We start from the raw sequence: 24,736 nt of genomic DNA, 5'->3' as shown, positions 1-24,736 counted from the left end.
AAATTTAGTATGACGTATTATTCCCACTTAAAATCCACTCCAAAAAATCCGAAAAATTCCCAAAATAGCAATTTTTAGATGCCCTCAATTCCGAAACCTGACGCACAATGGGGTGGGACTGCCTGTTTTCATTGGAAGGGTAATAAACAATTTGCAACTTTTTAAAACTCTTTTTTTTTTTCTTTTTTTTTTTTGATGTTTGGGTCAGATCACTACTTTTACTCTTGGGGAGACCGGGGATAGTTGGCGAATTTTTTAAACTTTACTTTTTTAAAGGTTGTAAATAAAGTAAAAAAAATTTCTTTTATTTCTTGGATAATCTGGATCAGTGATAAAGTCGTATTTTTGTTTTGACATTACTATGCTTTGTTTAATTTTTGCATAATGTTTTGTGAACCTTCGCAGAGTTCGCACACTTGCCCCGTCCTGGGGTAAGTTGGCGAGTCGTATGGGGTAAGTTAGCGAATTGAGAAAAACTTATAATGGACACTGAATATTTCACATAAAACCTTAATGATGCTTTAAAAAAGCAAGTAAAATTTACCAATGAATGGAAAAAAAAAGCAAAATTAGTATTGCAATTGCTTTAAAATTAGATATGTTACATCATATAAAAGGTTTAACTGATTTTAGAAGTAAATCCTGAAAAATGCAAACATTATTTGAAATGGACTATTTTATTTGCCTCCGATCTTTTTTTTATTTTTATGTTTCTTTTGTAGTTTCTTTACAAAAATCAAAGCCTTCTACTGACGTGATAGTCGTAAATGTCTAGTAAGAGAATCAAAGGTTTATCTTTGAACACCAAGTGTTTTTAACAAATTCAGTTAAGAAATCTGGAAAAATTCCAGCTGTCATCAACCCACTAGGGAATGCACCATACACGCAGCATTACATCTAGAGTGGTTTTCCTGTTATTTTTTTCATTTCCGGAAAGAACACGTATGTTGGCAATTGTATAAGCATGTCTATAAGAAATGATATGCTTAAGAATAGTGTAACTAATGCAGTTATTGCATTAAATTGGCAGTTTACAGAATTTAAATTTCAATTGTTTTTTGTTTTGACTCTAAAAAACTAACTTGGAGCAAATATGCGAATTCGCATACTCAGACTGAAAAAAGTTCGCCAACTAGCCCCAACTCGCCGTATTGAAATCAAGTTACACTGGTTCAAAAATGGTTTCATAAAATATTCCGAATAAGACGTCATTTGTTACGTAGAAGCATGGGCTATTCAATATTAATAAGTTTTGTTAAATTACTCTACTATTATACGTTTTATAAGAAAATAATTAAGGATGAAAAAAAAACACTTAACGCTGCGAAAAAACAATTTTGTCTCGTGCAACACGTTTGGTTTGGTAGATTTCATTGAAAGTACACTGACAATAGCGAGGCATCTACGTGGTTACGTGACAGGTCACTCAGAGCTGTCAGAAAAAAAAAAAAAAACGAGAAAATTGTATAACATTCGCACATTTACCCCTTCGCATACTAGCCCCGGTCTCCCCTACAATAAGGGCTGGACTTGTGGATCAGCAATATTCTTATTGTGAGAATTTTGAATTAAATAAGGTCTGGTCAAGTAACGTAAAATAGTTTCGAATCTGTTATTTGGTATAATAGGCAAGAACAATTCTGAATGATTGTGTATTATTTTATTTATTTATTCATGCATTTATGTGTGTGTGTGTTTATATGTATGAGTCTGTTGAGAGAACTTTAATGTAATCAACACCACAACATTTGTATTGACAGCATGTAATTATTGAGCTTCCGAGAAAAGTCATTCCTGAAAATGTTGTCATATTTTTGTGAGCAGTAGTTTATGTTGCTTTTAGTTAAACTTCAAATTAAAAAAAAAAAAAAAAACTTTTTCCTCTTCAAAAATAAATGTATAAAATTATTGTACAAATTAATTGTTGCTGTAATTTTATACACTCAAACCTGTTTTTGTGCGGTTTTTTTTTTTTTTTTTTTTTTTTTTTGCGAGATTTCGTTTCGTGAGATTTTTTTTTTTTTTTTTTTGGGGGGGGGGAGGTTTTTTTTGGTGCGGTATATGAAAATTTCAATGAGATTGGGACTCAATTGACGAAATTATATATAAAACGTGGGCGAGATAGTATCTTCAAGTAACGATAGGGGTCTCCCGATGAGAGGTCACTGCGACAGTGTTGCCAGATGGTCAAATCCAGATTTCCCCAATTCCCTTCCAACTTTTCCCCAAAAAGCGATGTTTTCTATCAAAATTCTTCAAATTCAAAATTTATTTTTCCACTAATATTTTTATAAAATAAATCGACTTCCTCTAATATTTTTGTCTCTTGAAAAAAATTTTTTTTCCCTCAAATAACCAAATTTTCTTATAAAATTCCCCAACTTTTTTTCTTCCCATTTTAGCTCCTTTTTTTTGTCTTCTTTATCTTTATCTTTCTTTATCTTTACTAATAATACAGCTAAATCCTCTGTGTCAGAATCTTTCTGACACGCATAGCGCCTAGACCGTTCGGCCGATTTTTATGAAATTTGGCACAAAGTTGGTTTGTAGCATGGGGATGTGTACCTCGAAGCGATTTTTCGAAAATTCGATTTTGTTCTTTTTCTATTCCAATTTTAAGAACATTTTAACGACCAAAATTATCATAAGATGGACGAGTAAATTACCAAGCTATCATGACATGGAACCGTAGCGTGGGCAAACCAATTGGCGAGAAGTTCATCACGCTTTATTTGTAACAAAAGACCTTTTAATTTTCTACTACGGGCAAAGCCGTGCGGGTGCCACTAGTCACGAATACAAGCGTCTTAACGAAAGATAAGAAATGGCCAAAGGTTTTTTTTATGCTTGCGTTGACTACTCTGCTTCTGTATGTATATTTAAACTATGATTTTTGTTTTTATTTATCCAAGAACATTCTTCATCACACTATATCAACTGGTTACTCACGCAGAACATTAATGCGAATTCCACAGCATAATATTCCGCATAATTCGAAATGCAAATTCCATAAAGTTGAGCAAAGCTAAACCAACGGTGTTTGATAAAATGTAACTACTATTTCTTTTCTAAAAATTCTTCCCCCCCCCCCGCGAGGTTTTTTCCCCAAGAAAATTTTTTTCCCCAAAGAATTATCCTCAAAACCCATTTCCCCAAAATTTCCCCAGAGAGCACCCGATTTCCCCAAAATGGGGAAATTTCCCCCAATCTGGCAACACTGCACTGCGACCTCACAAAAATTTCCTTACTCGGTAAATTTTGTACGGCTGTTCGGCAAAATTATCATCACTTGGTTTGTTTTGATTTCGTTTAAAGAAGCAATTTCTAGTTATTTCGTAAGTTTTTTGGGTTGTTTTCTAAGTGAGACTTTTTTTATGCGATCTCTATCCACCGCACAGAATATATATTTTTTAACTGTGTTGCGAAAAAAACTTCTTATAGCTACTCGTAAAGTTTTGAACTATTTTTTTTATTCGACTTTTTATGCGTTTCCTACCCACCGCATAAAAACAAGTTTGGGTGTATTTTGAAATGTTTTAGTTTTTAAATTATTTTTTTGTTATCAAATACTAATGTGTCAGTAGAATGGATTTCAAGAAATATTTTCTAATGTATTTGCAGTTAAAAAAGTATACTGTATGTTTACAACATCCTTTCAATTATACAATTTAAAAGCATAAAGTGTTTTCTGGCAAAACAAACCACATTAGGATTTAAATAATAATCATTAAATCCTTGCATGAAAGAATTAAAGTTTTCTCAAAATTGTTACGCACATAACTTAAGACAAATTGCACGAGCCTAGTAAAGAAGCGCTTTACACTATGTGCCATCAGCAATGCTGACAAGGGATTGAAATTTCTGTGCGAAGATGCATAGTTTTGCCATGTTCTTCTTGAAGTGAATCGCAAGCTGTCTCGGAGGAAATAGTCTACGAAACGTAGAACCGCCTTTCCACCCGAGCTTATAGAGCAGTTCATTAATCAAAAGCATGAATTAACCTTCTCTGCATTCATCCATCTTGTTCCGTACTGAGAAATAAATCATAGTCCATGTAAGGGAAAACCACGTATCACAGCAATGGAGATTCCTCCATGCCTGAGCAGATAGGGTCACCATTTTCGTCCACTTGTAGTAAAAGAGTCAAATGAATCGAATGTTTTTTTTTTTTTTTTCCGAATATCTGCTGTTCTGGTTTGGAAGATCCGTAACTACAATCTGCGTGCAAGGCCTGATTACTGAATAGGCTAACCAGGCCATAGGCCATGGTCCAGGGTCCCCACTTTTTTAGGGGCCCCCAAGTGCCAAGTGGCTAAAAATTGTTTAGCCAGTGACCAAAATTGTATGGTTTGGCTGCAGGGGGCTTCCGGAAAAACTTTTTGGCCTATGGCCTCCGATACATCAATCGGGACTTGTCTGCGTTGCACCACTGATAGCACAAGTCACGACAACTTTATAGGGCACCACTCATGGTTACTATGGGCATAGTCCGAGACTGAACTGTGACACATCACAGTAGCCATGCAATGAAGCTGTTTTGACATATGTTATGTGACTCCACTGCGACATCGCTGCAACACTTAATTTGTGACTGATCACATTGTACGCAACGTCACTTTGTGACCTCTCCACGGACATACTTTCTTAAGTTTCTGAAACCTGACTGGAAGATCCGTAACGCCAACATGCGTGACAGCTTGACACCACTGATAGCATAGCATGTCACGGCAAAGTTACAGGGACATTTCTGATGGTCACAATGGTCACAGTCACTCAGTGACTTAACTGTGACTCCTCACAGTAGTCGCGCTGTGAAGCATTTGTGACATGTTTCATGTGGCTTCACTGTGACATCGCTTCAACAATTCATTTATAACTGATCTCATTGTAAGCAGCGGTACCTTGTGACGTTTCTACGGACTGATATTCCTAACGCAGTGTAGATCGATCCCGAGAATTCTGGCGAGTTTCTAGCTTTGCCACATTGTGCCTGTCACGAGATATTATTGCACAATATACATTGATAGCTGTCATGTCATCTCTTAAATTTTGTCAGTGATTTGTTAGCGGTTCTAAAAGTTTATAGCTCCTGCATTTAATAACTTCAGAATATTTTCACATGTTTCATCATGGAATAAACAACCATATTTTGCCTGTCTAATGCGTGTTAAGTTTCTGTAATCTGGTTATGACTTTACAGTTACGTTTTGTTACCGTCACACGATGGGGACTCTTATGCAACAGCCATGCGGATTTCCCATAAGAGTTCTACTTCAGTCACTGTGCTAAGCTACAAATTCCGAGCTCAGACTCATGGTCAGTTTGAGTGATTTCTCTCATTTTTCTCTTGTGTGTAGAGTGTGGTTGTTGCAACTTGTTGAAGAGCTCATGCATTTCGCGGTTTTCTGCGATCTTTCTTGAAAAAATGACTTAACACAAAAGAAGCAGATGGTCAATTAAACGTGAAATGCTGATTTAAGTACAGTTGGCTCTCCGTTTAACGACGCTCTATTTAACGACTTTCTCTATTTAACGAAGGCTTTTCATGGTCCCAGATGATACACTGTAGTGTTAAAAGCATTCTGTTTAAGGACGTTTTCTACTTAAGGATGATTTTTTTGTAGCCCCTTGAAAGTAGTTAAACAGAGAGCCAACTGTAATTCAAAAAGAAGGTGGGAACTGCCTTGAAAATAAACTGAGATCGCTGTGATCAACTTTTGCTAATAACGAAGTTCTACTAAAAGCTTTCGGATAGCAGTTCTGCTTTAGCATCCTTTCATTATCGGTGAAACTTGTTTCTTCCCAGAGCAGAATACAAATATCTATACAATACAAAGACAGCCTAATACTTTAGCTTTTTAGTTTAAAAAATCTTTAAATCGTTTTCTAAAAAAAAAAAGTAAATGAATAAATAAATAAAATAAAAAGTGCACCTAGATAAGTAATATTTGTCAAAAATAAACTTATTTTGCTCTTTCCTTAGTGTAATTTTTTTTTCTGGATTTCTTTCTTTTTCGCTTCCAAACATTAACTCCCTACCCATCAAGAAAAAAATTAAACTAAGAGAAGTAAAATTTTAAAAAATAAAAGTCCATCTTCTAAATACATAATTTTTAGCAAAAATAAAATAGTTAGCTGCTCTTCTTTTAAAAACTTTTGCAGCTCCTTCTTTAGTACAAAAGTTTTTTCCGAATATTCTTTTTCGCTGCCGAATATTAAAAAGAAAGCCTGTAATCCCCAACTCACCCCCCCCCCCCTCCCAATCAAAGATATCTAAAATTTAAAACATAAAAATATGTCTTCGAATACGTAATTTTTATGAAAAATAAAATAGTTAGCTGCTCTTTCTCTAAGGTAAAAAATAAAGCTCTTCGAATTTCTTTTTCTTTCCATTGCCAAAAAAAAAAAAGAGTAAATTTAAATGTTAAAGCTTTTGAATGAAAAATGTTTAAAAATCATCTCAACTATCATTTGTGCACACAATAAAATTGTATGTGTTTTGAATTGACATAGCTTTGATTCAATTAATTAATCTGTAATTTGTTTCAATGCTAAGAAAATAAAACTTCTATTTCTATTTTTTGTTTCTGTAGACAAATAGCTAAAATATATAATTAGAATCTCTGCAATTTTTGATTTTACAGTGTTTATGTGCTCAGCGTTCTTTTGAGAAGATCAAAACTGAGCCAAAAAGTGTTCATCAAATGTCTGATAAAATGAAACGAAAACGTAATCTCAAAAAAAAAAAAAAAAAAAAAATTAATTTGAACTCTGAAATTTTGAATTCAAATTATGTTTTTCGCAATCACGAACTGAGACAGGACTCTACTCATTGGAGTTATTGTTTCTAGAAACGGCTCCTGTCCACCCCCCCCCCAAGTCAGCCTCTCCTCCTGGGCGGTTACTTGTGCATAGTTGTGTGTGTGCGTAGACCTGTGTGTATGCACGTAGGCGTGTGTGCGTGTATGTGTGTGAAGTCGTGTGTGTGTATGTGTGTGAACGTGCGTGTGTGTAGGACATGGACGCCTCCGACCAGGAGAAGCGGATAGTTCAAAACCGGAGCAGCCGCGCCGTCAGCAGAGGACGGTGGGCGGTGGTGCTGCAAAGGCTTCTGGTCCAAGTTGAAAAAGGCACGGACACCAAAAACGGTCAAATGAGAAAAATAAGCAATCGTGATTGCTCAAAAAAACGGCGTTCTCTGTATATTGTTAGTTAAAAATGTATGAACGTTCCAAAGATATACGTCAAATCGTCAAATAGTATCAGTCCTTTTCCAGTCCTTCAGTGTGTGAAAGCCATGTTTTCACACTAATAGACTGAACTGAAGTTTTTTGCGAAAGAAAAAAAAAATTGACGAAGATCAAAAATCACGTTAGGGCCAAAATGGAGGATAAGCCGACTCCGATGAAAATTGTATCCACTGCAAATTATCCTCAAATGGTCACTTCCCCCGCTACTGGCCACATTAACGTACAAAGTAACTACGTTGCGCTTTCAGTTCTCAGTCTTTTGTTGCTGGGACCGGCCGGATTATTACTCTTTCGGGTCATTTGCAGATTTTTTTTTATAAAAATCTATCCCTTCATTAGGTAACTCCCTTTTTCAATCGGACCTCCCAAGCAGCTTCATAGTAGTGGAGTGTTAATTACCTTTAGCTACTGATGCACTCGCCATTTACCGTGTGAAGCGTGAAACTTTTTTCGTGTTTTACGGGAAGCATTAGAGCGATATTTTGCTTGTTTCTCAGGTATGACCTCTTATAATGGGATGTGATATGGTAAATTTAAATCTAAAAGCAACTTTAAGCAAGAAAAAAAAAGCACAATTGGTTTAGTTGCTAGAATAAGGAAAACATTGGTGAGTATTGATGAATATTTGGACTGTAGCACTTATTTTATTAAATTATTTAAATTTATAAGAACTTATTCAAAGTGAGCAATCAAGGGCTGCTTATTGTTTTCAGTTGATTTTTTTTTAAACTTAAAATAGCCTTTCATTTATATTTTGTCCTATTTTTCCATTTCCCACCAAACATTCAGTTGCTTTTTATTTCTGAATATATATCACCGTCTCAACAACATTTATGGACCTTATAATAAAAATGCATTGTTCTAAATTTTAAAAAAAGTTTTTTTTTTTTTTTGTATACGAAAAAAGAGAGAAAACATGTCCGAGCTTTTGGTCTTTTTCCCCATTAATGCACCGCTAGAGCTTGTTGCTGTCAAAGCAAACTTAAATGGGGCAACACGAATTTCCTTCCGGGGGGGGGGGGTCGTTACGGCAATTTGATCCCTGTAAATCAGTGCTGTGGTTGGGCAAGGAAGGGAAAACCGGGGGAGGGGGGCGCTGTCCCTCAAAATAATTGTTTTTTGGTGCAAAAGTTTTGAAAAAGTAATAGAAATTGTTTTCAAAAACACCATTTCTTTCGGAGTCCTCTCACATCCCCACACATCCGTCCCCCCCCCCAAACATTGTTTCTCTGTTGTAACACTAATGTAGTATATGACGCAGTGAGAAGCAAAGGGATCAAAGTGCCAAAATTAAAAAGGTGGAGATAACCAGTATAAATAGTAGGAGAACCACTGCTGTGCTTTGGGGCAAGAAATGGTACTAGTAGTCCAGGTAGGTGCATGTTACACAGCATGCTAAAGAAAAAATAAATGAAAGCCTACCTTGAATCTGAATTTTAAACTCGTTTTACTCGAAACTTTAACAAAACCACTTACATCTCTTTGTTCCTCATTGCCACATATTACAGGATCAGAATCATGGGCGCCCATATGCAAAATTGTAAGGGGGGTCTCAGATATTTTAACCATGGTTTAGCATGATATTTTCCCCATGAAAACCAATTTCAGGACAGATTAGTCATTAAAATTGGACATTTTTAATAACTTATTCATTAATGGCTGGAGAAGAAATATTTTTACATTTTTGCAAAGAAAAAAATACTAAAAGCAAGGAAGTTCTATTTCTAGGGGGGTACTCGAGCTCCCCTCGCCCCCGTATATGGGCACCCTTGATCAGAATGGATGAAATGTATGGCTGAAAACCAAAGGTGTTAGGCAAGAGATCACCCCTCTCGACTACTCCTCAGTCACGACTTAACAGCTTCTCTTTATTGTAAAATTACTGCCCTTTAATATCATTACTGCAATATTTTCATACAGTATTGTATTTTGTTTTGCTCTCCTATAGATAATTAGTTTCGTGCACTCATTTTACTGTACCTTAGTGATTTCCAATATGTGGGGCACGTCTCCCTAGGTAAGTACAAAATAGTAATTGCAAGGAGAACAGAAAACTGTTGCATACACATCGTTTTTAAACAACACAGGAAATTAAATCGGCGTCATAAAATAAGAATCATCAAAACATCATTGCTGTTGCATTCGAGTTCGTGAACCCTCGGTCCATTCTAACAATATTAATATCTTTTCAATGATAGGACAGTTTGAGATAGTTCTTCTCTCAAAAATTGTTGTGTGCTGGATGCTACTTTTGTCTGAAGAGAATTGTGTAAAATCGGGAGATTCGAGTTTGAATAAAGGCGATTCCAAGGGACAAGAGCCGTTTGTAGAAGCAATAAACCCAACGGGTTTTGTCCTATCGCAACTCGTTATTGAGAAAAACATAATTTGGATTCAAGATGTTGAAATTAAAATTCCGTAAATACTCTAGGAAACTCTCGGAGTCGGAGCTGAACTCAGTAATTTTCGTAGCTTTGATTAATGATACACGGGTGAAATAAGTTATATGATGAGCTCTGAAATGCTTCTTGATGAGAGAAAAAAAAAAAAACACAAAAAACGTTGGGAACTTACTTCAAGAATCTTAATGATCCATAACACTTTTTAAATACATTCTAAAATGGATTTACACTTCTATAACAAGTACAAAGTAATCTAAGTTGAATAACCTTCCAAGGTTAAACACTTTCGCAGTAGCGTACCTATAATCAGAAAATCATAACGCGGAAGTTAGAATAGGACTAAGAAAAAAATTCAACGCTTAGAAATTTACATAATTTGATAAAGGTCGTTAAGGCTTAACTCACGGCAATTTTATAAATAAAATTGTTTATAACTGCCACCTTATATCAGGAATGTTACCCATTACTTTGATCACTCTTGCGTAAAGGGACAAATAAAACTCTAACTTCATTATCCTCAGTAAAAAGATTTCTATGAAGATTTCACAGTGCCGTAGGGTGTTGGCACTCTCTTATTTGAAGCTCAAATCTCCGTATTCAGGAAAATTTTCTCTTAGTCTAGAAATCGATAAAAAAAATCTCCCATTTGTTTTGGATTGCTCTCTGTTTAATGCCTTCTTTCTGTGTCAGTTTTCAGTGTTGCTATAGGACAGGGTCTGATCAAGCCACAGTTTGGCATCTTTTTCGCCACGTCATGGTCAAGTTAAAGTACCTGCATAGCTAAGTTGACGAGCTTGGCTGAGAGTGAGACGCTATGGTCAACTTCACTTTCATTCGAACAGCCAAAACATGACTCTAGTTCTATTGTTACTCTGTAGTGTAACCTTCCACAAAGATTCGTACATTTTTAAAGCAGTTATATTCGAGAAAAGGAATCAAAAGCCTAGTAGCAATTGGAGTTTCCTTTTTAAAGTTTCAAATTCTCTGTTAAAAAACTTCCTCCCCCTCTCAAGTAGGTTCACGTTGATAGGAAAATTTGTATTTTATCACATTAGTCGTTGCGTTGGGCCTCAGGTAAAATTTGTTAGATTTGCTTTGCTTCACACCAGTTTACTGCAATTTTGATGTAACTGTGAAAGTTTGAAATTAGAGGATGTCAATCAGGTTTTGGTCTTCCGTAATAACTCATAGTGTTGTCGTCGGGCCATGGTGGTCTGATCGGTAAGGTGTCAGACAGGTAACCGAAAAAATCTCGAGTTCGATGCCAGCTGGTCGAAAATCCAATCCTCCGTGTTCGTTAAGGGTGACTGGGTCACGTTAAATATGTCGTGGTCACACAGCTCTTCAAGAGAATCATTACCTCTGGGGGTGCCGGACCAAGGATCGTTCGGCTTCTGGCATCGACAAAAAAAAAAAAAAAAAAAAAAAAAAAAAGCTGTTTTCAGGGCCCCATCCAACCGGTTAAACCATAATTATTGATAAGCACGTGAGACCCTGGAATGTTATGGGTCATTCTCCAGAAAATGTAGTTTTTGAACGCAAATATTTTTCAATTTTGAAACCTTTTCTTTTTTTTTTCATTCTTGCATGAAAGTGCTACCTACTAGAAGTAACCATAAGCAATGGCCCAGCAAAATTCCAATTATTTTACATAAAATAAAAATAATTTTTAAAAATGCCTTGTTCACAGAAATTAAAAAAGAAGAAAAAAACTTTTAATGCTAAAAAATCGAGGCCAATATAATATCAAAGTATTAATTTTGTTAATTGTGCAAGCAATGAGCTATTTTAATGATTAGTGGGAATCTAATTTTAAGCTCTCTTAAAGTGAAACTTAATTAGTAGTATGACTTTGATAATAATGACTTTGATAAAGTCTGTCATGGAGGTGAGGAATTTGCCATTAATATAGGCCTGATGAATACATTTTTCAGGGTAATATTTTTATTATTCGTTGCTACAATCTGCACGTGTTAAGCATATGAAAACATGATCACTTCTATTTTAACATTAATTTATATCCTTGAAATTTGAGTTCACAGAGATGAGAAGTTACAATAATCACACTTAGTTTTAAAACAAAATCTAGCTTGTTTTTCTACAAAAATCTCACAACTTCTTTATGGCTGAAAATAAATAAGGCGGTTCCCTCGTACCATGGAAAATAAAATTTGATGCCATCACTGCCACGTGCTAATGAGCAATGGCATTTTGTGTTTAGGTAACGGAGGTGAGAATTTATTGCGTGACATGACTCCATATCCTACTAAAACGAACTAAAACACAATATTTAAAAAATATATATGCTTAAACAATTAGTATTTGAAACACTTGTGAAAGGAATAATAAATAAATAAGTATATACTTTCATTTAAACACGTTATTAAGAAACATAAACAGTCACACAAGGTTTGTGACATGCCATGGAGGTGAGAATTCAAATGTTGTGGATCAAAAATATACTAAAATAAAAATTATTATTAAAAAATTGTTGACAGGTTTAAATGAATAAATTTTTGATGAAATCGAAAAGCATTGTTAAATGCATATTTCCTTAAAGTTTTACTGTAAAAGGCGTGTGACAGAAAAGTTACTCTTTGAAGAATAACCCTTATATGATATTGTTGTCGTCACTCGTCAAATAATTATTGGTTTTGGCTGGAAAATATGTGTATGCGCAGACATTAAATCTTTCTTAAAAAAAAAAAAAAATCGTTCTATTTTTAGAAGAAATTGTATTTGCACTTTTGATTAAAATTGAAATAAATGATTTTTTGAATTTATTTATTATTTTCTTGGGACAGTAATGTTTATTGAAAAAACGAGAAAGGAAAAATACAATATTTTAAATATTAAAAAAAAAAAAAAAAAAAAAAAAAACGCATTTAGTTTTTGTTAAAACACGATTCAGACAATGAGGCCTTGTCTGCAAAATAATTTTATGCTAAATCACGACTCAATGAACAATTTCATAATCTTTAATCAAAAATTTAAAATAAAAATCCTTTTGCTCCAGATAGTTGAATGCCAGACAAACCTTTTAATCGCTAACAAAACACAATAATAATAAAGATAATAATAATATTAAAAAAACTTCATTATATCAGTGAATTTCAAGTTGGATCAAAATTGCGATTCATTAAAATCGAATGATTGATAATCTCCCAAAAATGAACGATTATGTATCAGTGAATCGGCGACTGCGAGCTGTTAACAAAAGCCGGGCCTCATAAATCCTACCCAAACAAAGGCTCGGAGGCCATATTTCAGAGGAATATTTTAAATCTTTCACGATTCCCTCGATAATCAGGCTGTAATTCGACGAGGGCAGTCAATATCGATGCAGAAGCAACAAGTGGCTGCTGGCCAATTCCTCTCCACACCTCGGAATAAAGATGGAACGCCGAGGTCTCCATTACTGCCAAAAAGAAAGGAAAACCAGACTCCCCCCTGCATATTTTTTTTTACCAAGCCGAAATCTCTCCAAATTACCCCGTTTCGTGATGCGGTGGTTGCTTAGCGTTAATACCTGTAGAGTCCTTTGAACGCAGGTCAATAGCAGCCGACATATTTGATCACATCCTTGAAAAAGTCCGCGTTGCTTATTTAGGAAATATTCCTCGTGATGACCGATCAGTGAATAAACAGTTCGTATATTTGATTGAGTGAGAACACTGAGTGAGTCATATGATTCTTTAAAGAGTTCAGGATACTGTGTACACTGTTTAAAAATCAGGAAACCTTTATGGTAAATATTACTGTATGATGGAATGCTTACAGTACAAACATTTTTTACAGTAAATTGTACAAAATAAAATAAATGATTGCAGCTCCAATTGATATACTACGTGACTTACAGTGCGAAGCACATAGCACCACCACTCTCTCACCGTGTCCCAAATCGTATGGGGACAGCAAAGCCGCCTGCCAATCCGAAGGTCCCGAGATCGAACCTGCAACTCGTATTTTGTGTTTTTAAACCCTCGCTTACTGTACCGTAAAATTTTACAGTAAAATAGGATTTTACGGTAAAAGTTACTGGCATCAATTGATGCCAGTAACTTTTGGCCAGTCAATTGGCATCTCTTCTATAACTCCATTTGCCAACAAAAATGCTTTTATCCAAATATCGTCGCCTCAGAGCAACAGTAAGGTATCTAATCCCAGAAATAACACTAATATTTATTACTTTTGCTCTGAGGCGACGATATGCTTTGTGTGTGTGTGTGTTTTCTTTTTTTAATAACAGTTTAAGTATTGTTATTTTTGTTACAGTGAAAGAATTTAAAACAATTTAAGGGATTGTTATTTGTTCCCTTTTTAGAGGCAACTAACCCCTCCCCCCCCTGTGCCTACGCCCCGCAAAAATGCTCCACTGCAAGCAGCAACACAACTAAAGTTCTCAGTACAACAATGGCCGACTAAGTACCATCGCACCCAAGCAGACTCACTGATGATCCATAGACAAATGGGAGCATTTGCAGGCAATCCCACCACCCCTTTATGATAGGAGGGAGGGAAATTTCGACGTAGTTAAGCTTAGATGAGATATTGAAAGTCGACGCAAAAAGAAAACATTAGGACCATATTTCCTACTATTAAAAGGGGGTGTCTCCATAAATCATTAATGAATATGAACTCTATCATGTTCTTTCGGTTCTTTTGTTCTGTTAACCATCGGTGTGGCCATATTTTTACGTTAATGTTTTTTCTTTTGATTGGCATAGTCTGGAGGAGATAGCAATGGTTTTTATTTCTTCGAAAATAACGCATAGTTGAGCAGAAAGAAGTCTGTCCAAAATTTTCTTATCATCGGTTAATATTGCAGTCCCGTTAACAGAATTTTTTCAACAGTCTGTGACGCAAATTAAAAATTCCAAGAATAGTCCTCAAGATAAGAGGACTCCCTTAAATTGATCGTAAAATGCATAAAAAAAAGATTATCAGCTTATAAACTACAAGTGCATGCCACCTGTGGATTATATCCTATATTACCCAGAAACTTGGTGCAAATGTTCGTTTGATGAAATTTAAGATTTTTTTCCTTTTAAAAAAAATCTTAAAAACGCTCCAACTAAGTTTCGGACGCTCGCTCCAACTCTTTTTTCGCTCCAACTAAGAAATAGTCTGCAGCCTCAAGAATCTAGGACGTGCGTCGCGTTGTTATTGCTATCAGGATTGTAGTTATAATCCCTATAATGTGCATAGGATTTTTACTTCCTTTTACACAGAAAAGGAAGTATTGTATTCGCGAAACAAATTCACCCAGACTTCAGTCTAGTTTTCCATTTTACTCAACTCCGAATGAATATTGAGTAGTTTTTTCGACTCCACCGCACGTGCATACAGTTGGCTCTCTGTTTAACGACTTTCAAGGGACCACGAAAAATCGTCCTTAAGTAGAAAACGTCTTTAAATAGAATGCTTTTAACACTATAGTGTACCATCTGGGACTGTGAAAAGCCGTCGTTAAATAGATAAAGTCGTTAAATAGAGCGTCGTTAAACAGAGAGCCAACTGTATATGCCTAAGAACGTATGTACGGCGAAAATATCCATTTTGACCATCTCCGAGTGAGTTACCACGAGTTTTTTCGTGACGTCTGTATATGCGCATGTATATGTACACTATGTAAGAATGCACTATGAATGTTAGTATGTGCATATCTCGCATAACTCAAAAATGGTATGTCGTAGAAAGTTGAAATTTGGTATGTAGAATCCTAGTCGGGTCTAGTTGTGTACCTCCTCTTTTGGTTGGATTCGGATGTTCCAAAAGGGGTCTTTTACACCTTTTTGGAAGGAAATCAGTGTTAAAATCAATGCAAACTCAAGTGATGTTGTAATTTGGCGAACATTTGTCTTATATCACTAAGCATTTGGTAGTCAAGATTTGTCACCAAGTTGGCGGAGAAAAATATTTTTGGAATTCAGTTTTAATTTGGTACTATTGACGATAAATAGAGAGTTGTCGATTGAATTACGTTAAAATTGTCGATATTTTGAAAATTAATCTCTGTAAAACGCTTTTTGCATCGGTTCGTGAAGAACAAGGGTTGAAAATATTTAAAGTGCTTCCTTGCTTACTCCAAGGCACTCTTATCATTTAATTGGTGTAGAAGAAAATCAAATATCACATCAGCGTGTTGTTTTTTTTCCCCCTTTCTTTCTTTCTTTCTTTGAGACTTAAAATTTCAGCCAGCGTTGATTTCTTCGTAATGTATTAAACAATTTGAGGGAGTATATAATACAATTTTGTAGAACATAAAAAAGAAATATTTGTAATGACTAATACATTTTTTTTGCCATCGCACATCCGTGATACACGTAATACCAACGCTATTTCTGCTATTTTCTGTATTTTTAGACTTGAAACGAGACAAGAGGTACAAAAATAAAAATAAAAAACTAAAATTGGCCACATTTATCCATAGCACAATTCAAGAATAACTTGCTTCACTAAATAGAGATGGCGTTATTGTTCATCTTCATTTCCACAAATTTGATATGAAGTTAAAGGGGAAGGCATTTTTTTTTTCATCCTTCCTGTACTCAAAGTACAGGGATAATAACCTCTGGGTAATACTATTCTGTAAACTGGGTTAACTATGCAGAAACAGGGATAATAACCCCAGTGATAATAATGGGGTAATTATCAAACTCCGAACTTTTTTACTGACTACGACGACAGGATTTTTGTGCCCAAAATTTAACAAGCAAGTACCACGCATGTACTCAATGGTTTGTTTATGCAGGGCTGCAGAGTCTGAGTCGTGATCGTTGTTGGACTGATTTTGGTGTAAGGGAGTTAGAGTTGAGTAATCAAAGGCTTTAAAACGCCTAGAGTCGGAGTCGATTGTATTTTCTCCTTCTCCGCAACTCTGACAGGTTTGAGAATTTAGAGTAGAAGGAGTAGGAGTCATAAAGGGAGGTTACATAAAGGAGTAGGAGTCATAGTCAAAGGCAATAAGACTCCAGAAGTCGGAGTCAGAGTCGATTATTTTCTCTCCGGTTTGCAACCCTGCTTTTATGGCGAGGTGCATCGAAGTGGCGATGATCCGATCATAATTCCAATGTCTTAACCACTTAGCGACCTCAGTTTCGAATTTAGAACAATAATCAAACTAGCGATTAATAAAGTTGAACTTAGAAAGCGAATGACTAGAGGAAGAAATGTATAGTAAGTTTCTTTAAAAGTTTGATCACTTCTGCAGACATCTGGCAGCACTGACATTTAGGATTTGTGGCTTCAGCGAAAATTTTGGTAGCAGAAACAAAAATGAGGTCTTGGCTCTGTGGCAGAAGCTTCGCTTCGTACGCCAGTAGTAGTGGGTTCGATTTTCACCGGTGTCCTGTGTGTTATTTCTTTCTCTATTTGTTTGAAATAAATCTAGTCTTCCTATTTTTCGTTCACGGTCCTTTGTAGGTGTGCAGAAGAAGAGTTTCTGGCACTAAAAAAAAAGGAAGAAAACAAAATATGATGAAACACTAATTTTGCGTTTCTCAAGGGACTGGGTTCAAAAAAAGCAAAATATGGGAAAACATAAAATACGGAAAATACATACAGAGCAAAAATGAAATATATATATATAAAAAAAAAAGCTAAATGTCGTAAAGATGACTCTTTTAAAAGGTATAATATCTATATTTTACGAAAAGAACATTATTATACGTACCATTTTAGATATTTCAAACATATTTCGTTGCGAATACGGGCGTTTAGATTGAAAAGAGTCAGTAATAGTGAATTGCTTTCTAGTCATTCAGTTCAAAGTAAATGCAGCAACTTCCAGGATTGAAATACTTTGCAAGTTAAAACAGAAAATATCCAACGTTGTTTAGCACAAATAAGCAGATCACTGAATACACATGTTTCGAGGTTTCCAGGAACCTTTTTTCAATTCAAAGTTTTAAGCTTTTGGGCGTAAAAACATCCGGTGCATCCTTGGCTTTTACAGGATGTCTTTACATCTAGAACCTCAAAACTTAGAAAAAGGGGCTCCTGGAAGTCCCGAAACACGTGCATTCAGTAATCAGTTTATTTGTGCTAAACAACGTTGGATATTTCCTGTTTTTCCTCAGCACAAAGATATTTATTTGTTATTGTGCATTTTTTTTTTTTTTCTCTTCTTAATAAGAAAGAAAAGTCTTTCACTATGTGTAAGCTCTTCAATGCAATATTAAAAGAAGGGACACGCCGTGCTTCCAGTTCTTCTTGTTCATCTTCATTAGCACTCAAAAAGTCCATTAGGACGTCTATGGATGGAGCATTAGAATTTTTATTTTCACACACAAATAAACTTTCAACACGTGGATTATTTTTTAAAAAGCACATTGCTTATTTTAGAACATTTTTCTTTTCTTTTCTTTGTCCTTCCCAGGGAAAACGTAAAGTGCGGGAAACTCATAAATGACAAACTTACAATCCGGGTTAAATTATCATTATTAGTATACGGAAAAACTGAGACACCCGATGAAAAACCGTGAAATGCGGGGAAAACGTAGTTTCGAGGGACGTAAAATCGGGGTTTCACTGCATTCAGTAAAATGTCTCTCATTTTCCTAAGATATGTCAATCTAAAATATTCCTGTGAATAGGGCATTTTTGAAATGAAAGGTCACTCTGCGGTGGTCTGACGACACCATCGGGTCATTGACCTCGCCTCCGATGGTCACTTCTGACAGGTGATTCTAATCGCTCCCGTCCTGAGTGGTCTTCGTTACCTGGCTACTGGTTTCTTCCTCTCACGAACACTTTGCATGAGTGAGATCCCCGATATTTACCGTTTAATTGCTGTTCTGTCAGATGGAAATCACATATTCGTGAATGAGAGGTTTACATTATTCACTCTCAGAATGGAGCGGAATCTTCACTTGGGAGGAATCTTCAATCGTAATACTTCTCAAATCTCACGGAAATTTCGTCTGTTTGATGAAATGGAATAATAAAAAATGTTCCTGGCAAAATTTTTCCTGAAGTAGAAGAAAATTTCGTGAGACTTGAGATTGAGGTTTTGAAATAGTGAGAAAAGACTCGTCGCGCAAATGAAACACATTCTCAAATCTCACGAAAATTTCGTCTGGTTGATGAAATGGCCGAGTAAAAAATGATCCTGGTAAATTTTTCCTGAAATTGACGAACATTTCGTGAAACCTGAGCCTGAGGTTTTGAAATAGTGAGGAAAGCCTTGTCGCGCAAATGAAGTGCAGCCTCAAATCTCGTGAAAATTTCGAGTGATTCATGAAATGGCCTAGTAAAATACGCTCCAGACAAAAAGTTTCCTGAAATTGACGAAAATTCCGTGAGAATTCTGCCTGAGGTTTTGAAATAATCAGAAAAGAATCGTCGCGCAAATGACGCTATCCTCAAATCTCACAAAAACGTCGCCTGGTTGATAAAATGGTCTAATGAAAAATGCTCCAGGTAAAGTTTTCCTGAAATTGAGAAAAATTTCGTGAGATTCGAGTGTGAGTTTCTGAACTAGAGGGAAAAGACTCGTAAATGACGAAATTTGTCTAAGTATTGAAAAGTTCTCGAATGAGGGAGATTCATTTCTGAGAAAGAAAACAAAATTTCGGCTTTAAGACGAGTTTTTCTTGTCAGAAACTCATGCTCAAATCGCACAAAATTGTCGCTTGGTTTACTTCATTAAAAACATTTACTCCGAGCATTTTCACGAAGACTTTTAGCCAAAACGTCTAAAATGTTGTGAAACTTGAGCATATTTTTCTAAAAGTGTAGTTTATTCGTGGAAAAAAGGAAGGTAACCATAGCAAAGGTAAATTTTCATTATCTTCCAATTGGCGAATGATTCCAGCTTTTAATCTAGAGAATTGAAAATATTTTGAAATATGTGCATCAGATAGAGCAGATAGCTTTTAACAAATATTTAAACCATGAGACTTCCTTATCATTTTCCAATGTAACAGTCCTTATAAACAAAGAAAGAGAACCTATTTCAGTTCAAAACAGGCCCGTTATTTCGCTATTTTCAGGGGGGGGGGAGGAATAAAGAGCTTGAACTCGATGAAATTTTATCGGAAAGCACAAAATCACGCTCAACGTTAGTTTTTTCTTAAGTAAGGGGAGCCATTGACCCCTTTAACCTAACCCTGAAAGGAAACACCTGGTTCAAGGGGTGGTCTTATGCCGTTGATGTGGTTAAAAAATTCGAGGTATTGCAGCATATTAGGTATGTAGCTACTTTGTAATGTGTCACTCGTATTTAAGGAATTTTATATTAAATTCTCAAAATTCACACCTCTTGCCAGAGTAGAAAAGATTACTCACAGGCTTGAAATTTTGCGCAGTAGTTTGTGTTATAAAGTTAAAAAATTACTGCACTAAAGCTTAAAGTTCAACGGAATGTAAAATATTTTTAAAATTTTCTCTTTATTTGATGTTTTTCCAAAAATCTCAAAAGTTCGAGTCTCTTGCCAGAGCAGAAGACATTAACTCAGAGTCACGAAATTTTGCACAGTAGTTAGTGTTAGTAAGTCGCAAATTTTTCCGCACTAAGGCAATTTTTTCGGCCCACTGTAGTGCTGTAACTCGGAAAATTTAATAACTTTAATTTAAATTTTATAACTTAAATGTAATAAATTAATTTTTTGACATGCTGAAATGGAACCTGCGGTTTTTCGAATGGTAAACATATCTTACCATTCGGCAATTGAGAAGTATCTTATGAAAAGAACTATTATTGCTTAATGCATCTAAACCTGAATAAAGTTTTTCGATTAATTTTTCATAGGCATATATTTTCTTACTTTTAGATCAATTTAGTTATCTTTCCTTTAAAAAATATTACTGATCTAATGAAACATATCGAATGTTCGTGAGTATGTCGTGCAGAGAGATTACCTGCAACTTTTTTTTAAATGAACGAAGTCGTTCAAATGAACGAATGAACGGATCAAAAGAATGAACAACATTGCCCACCTCTAGATTAAACATTGTTAAAAAACAGTTAAAAGGAAATACGATAGAACTCAATATGAAGCAATATTCATTAAAATTATTGATGGAAATAAAAGGTTTTTACATACACATAAAATAAGCAAATAATTAAGTAAGTATTAATTAATAAAATTATTGTGAACGCTTATGAATCTTATGAAAAGTTTTTAGGAATAATTTGTATAAAAATCAAGCTAGTTTTTATTGTGTGTGGGGGGGGGGGATTTTATATTAAGTTAGAAAATGTTATTTTATGCGTTTTGTTCTTTGTAACAGGACATCGCACTAGATCTGAAAAGGCGAGACGTCATACTTTGTTCCATTGGTGGACAAAAAACTTTGTAAAACCCAATTAATTTGTTAGTTCTGATGGTTTATCATTTTTACATTTCATGTACTAGTTGTAATCAATTAATTATTAATATTTGTAGTTAACTATTAATATATGCAATCAATCAATTGCTAACATGCGTAATTAATCATTTATTCTTATTGTTATTTTTAATATTTTTTTAATTAATTATTAATTTGAAACAGTTTTGATTTCGGATTCTCAAAAATATGCAAGCACAAAAATATGTAAATTCCCCAAAATATTTATTAATAAATCCTTGTGAAATTTCCATTTTAATCGAAACATCCTATAAGCAAATAGAAAAATCAAGCTTTTTAAAAAAGCGCCTCTTGGGGCTCCCCACACCCCTTTATGGTCCCGGTTGTCGGAATCAGGAAGAGGCACGCCTCCTCCCCCTTGTCTAGCGATCTGCCGCCGTGATGGCCTTCAGCGGAGGTGGAGTCGTTTCTCGGTGTTCGGAGCGTGATCCAACCACTCCCCTGCTCCAAAATGAGTGATGCTCTCAACTTTCATGTCAAGCAGGCGCGGCGACCATTTCGGTTCACGGTCAACTTCTGTAGAGAAGCGTTTTGCTTGATTTAGACTGTATGCTAAAGAAAAACGACAGAAATGAAATGAATAAATGTTTTTTTTTTTTTTTTTTGTGCAATAAAGTAAAGGGCAAAACACAAGTTTGATACATCAAAAGTTAGCAATAGGGTCGTTTTCGAAATTTTAAAAGTATTTTTTTTCTTAAAGAGCCTGTTAAAAAACATAGGATTTGACCATTTTAAAAATATTTTTTCAAAGTTTATTATTTAAAAAAATATTAAAACCGGTGCGCAGACTCAATTTTATTTTTGCGCTCCTGCGTATGACATCACAAATGATGAACTTTCATTCACTGTTGTCATTAGCGCAGAGCGCAATATTTAATTCTCTTCTGAATTATCAGTACCTGGAAACGCGGTCGATAGCAAGCGTAAACATTCCGCGCACCAGTGGAATACGCGCCAACGTTCATCATTTGTGACGCCATAAAGATCACGCCTTGTTTGAAAAATCGGATATTTAAAAAAAAAAAAATAAATAAATAAATAAATAAAAATAAATAAATAACTTTTGGGAAAATAAACGTATTTTCTGGGTCTATGTTATTATTATTATTATTATTATTATTTTGGCTCATTCTATCAACTTCAATGACTAAAAGTAGTACGTTTGACTGAAGGAAACAACCCCATTGATTGCAGACGCGTGTTTCTGAGTTTTAAGTAACCCCTTTATAACAACGGAAAAAGTGAGTTTTTTTGGCTGTAAAATCTTCCGAGATAAGTTTCGGGTTGGTCCGAGAAATCTCGGACCACTTGACTTCCAAAAAGCTAGCCCCTTTTTTACATAGATCAAGGGGTTCTTTGGAACCACGAAACACGTGTCTGCCATCAATTGCTAATTTGTGTTGTATCAACTTTGTGCTTCCCACTGTTACCAGGAATGAAATCACGCAAAGTTCAAACGAAAATGTCAATTGTTAAGACTGGAACAGCATAAATTAGCTACTTTCTTACTCTCTATGGCAAAAAATGCTTTTCGTGTAAAATAATTAAGCTAAAGACTTTTACCAAAATCGCGAAAATTCTGAAAGGCTCCTGAGTTTCATTCAATGTTAGTATTTTGCTATCGTTTTTAAACATTCTTACTCGACAATGCAAAGAAGTGAGCTAATGGACAAAAAAACATCCGACAAAAGCCAATAGTCGGCAGTCTTTTCATCCATAGCTCTTTTTTTTTGCATTGAGAAAGTAGTCCTTATAATGCTGAAACACATGTATGCAGTATTCTGCAATTTTGTGCAATTAAACGTTGTTATTTATAACTTTGTACGTTTCATGCACACAGGTAATTTTTCAATCCCCAGCAAATATCGAGCAACTTAATTACTTTAAAATGAATAGATTAAATTGAGGAAAACAACTAAAAAATAGATTATGGAGGATAACGCCTTTGGTGCTGATACTGTCCGTCTACTTTTTTGCTGCTTTGTCTCAGAATCTTAATATTTAACGGATTTTTTTTTATAATGAGCTTTATTTAAATTGGATACATGGTACATGAACCGTGACTGCAATAACCATCCACCAAAGACAAAGAAAGTTGACTACTTTTTTGGTAAACACTTTTATTTTCTTAATTTTCGTTTTATTGTGTTCTCTTATGGAACAAATTTACGGAATGCAATTAAATTGAGGAGACGGGGGAGGGTCGGGGGGGGGGGGGGGGGCGAGGAGATTTCATATTTCCTTTGAGAAATTTGTAGCGATAGTATTGCATTTATGGGGGGCGGGGAATCAATGTACCATATGGGGTCTACTTCCTTCAAAAATAACTGCAATTTTTTGTTTTGATTTTAAAAAAAAAGTGAAGAACAAAAATTAAAAAATCATTTGATGTTTGATTAACACTGCTTTGAAAATGATCTTATTTTGACTTCAAATAAATCCGCAAAACATTTAAGCTGTCAAATCCCGGAAAGTTTGTTCAAGTCGAGTGTTGCAGGTATTGAACAACCCCTTCTCTTCTAGTATTCCAACTAAAAAGAAGAAATGTTATTGGCTAAAATAGTACTGTTAAGGCCCTTATTTTCTCGAGGCATTCATTTTCGTGATTTTTGCAAGGCCGTATCAATCATGAAAGTTTAAACTTCTCAAAAGATATCATTTTTTCAGCATTTAGTTCTGTTCTTCTAAAATTCGCAAAATCAGCGAAATGTTCATTTTCACGAAAATTACGCCTTATAAAAAAGTAAGTGCTTTTGTAGTATCTTAATTATTCTCCCGCAGCTACGGTTTGAACCGGACAGGGGGGCTTCGAAATATTGTGACCGTTTGTGACAAGGGGGAGGGAGGGAGAACAAGAAGTGCAACATCACACATGTTTTTATTAACAATATGTTTATGAAAAAACAGCGTGACATGCGACAAGAGTGGGTGTATGCTGAAGTGCGACACTCTGTTACAAAATAGGGGGGGGGGGGGCAATTTTGTTGAAAAAAATGTGGCATTTATTGATAGCCCTCAGTGGATATAATCTTTAGTCTATTTTAAATCTAGAACATCTACTTTTAGTTTTGGTTTCATTTCACAAGTGGTCAAAGATGGCGGCGCGTCGGGAGTGGATGGCTCTCGCCGGGTCTTGATCCGGCTGTTAACCTCGCTTTGTGCGGTGACGTCTGAATGAGAGTGAGATCTTCACTCCCACAGCTGAGGAATTCTATTCTGCGATTCGAATCGGGGAAGAATCGAACCGTGAAGGAATCGAAATGCATCCGGTTCGCTTCTCAAAAGAGTTCGTCTGCGAGAGCCGAAGAATAAGAAGCCGAAGCGACGGATGAAAAACGGAGCTAGTTTTTAAGGCTACAAACAACCGGAAATTGACTCTAATAGACCCCTTGCCATTCCAATGAAAATCTTTGAAGACATTCCAAAATATTGGCATCCTCCGTTGAGGCAACTGAGCTATCGACTGCGGAATACTCAGCTATTCAAATTCATTGCACTTCCTTTGCATTCTTCGGAAAAAAATATCTCATATAAACTTTCTAAGTAGACTATGGAACGAGAAAAATTTGTACTAACGTTGAAGGGAAGTACCTCAATTTTTTTTACCCACCAACCGGAAAAAAAATTCGAATAACTTTTCGTGGATCGGACGAGTTTTGTTTTTGATGGAAAACTTTACCTGACAGTTAAAAACTGTTGTATAAATTTACTTTAAGACTTTTATAGTAATTG

This window comes from Uloborus diversus, chromosome 4 (genome assembly GCF_026930045.1).
Source record: "Uloborus diversus isolate 005 chromosome 4, Udiv.v.3.1, whole genome shotgun sequence".
In the NCBI taxonomy this organism is placed as follows: domain Eukaryota; kingdom Metazoa; phylum Arthropoda; class Arachnida; order Araneae; family Uloboridae; genus Uloborus; species Uloborus diversus.
The sequence above is the reverse complement of the archived record's forward strand: the minus strand, read 5'-3'. Positions refer to the sequence as shown.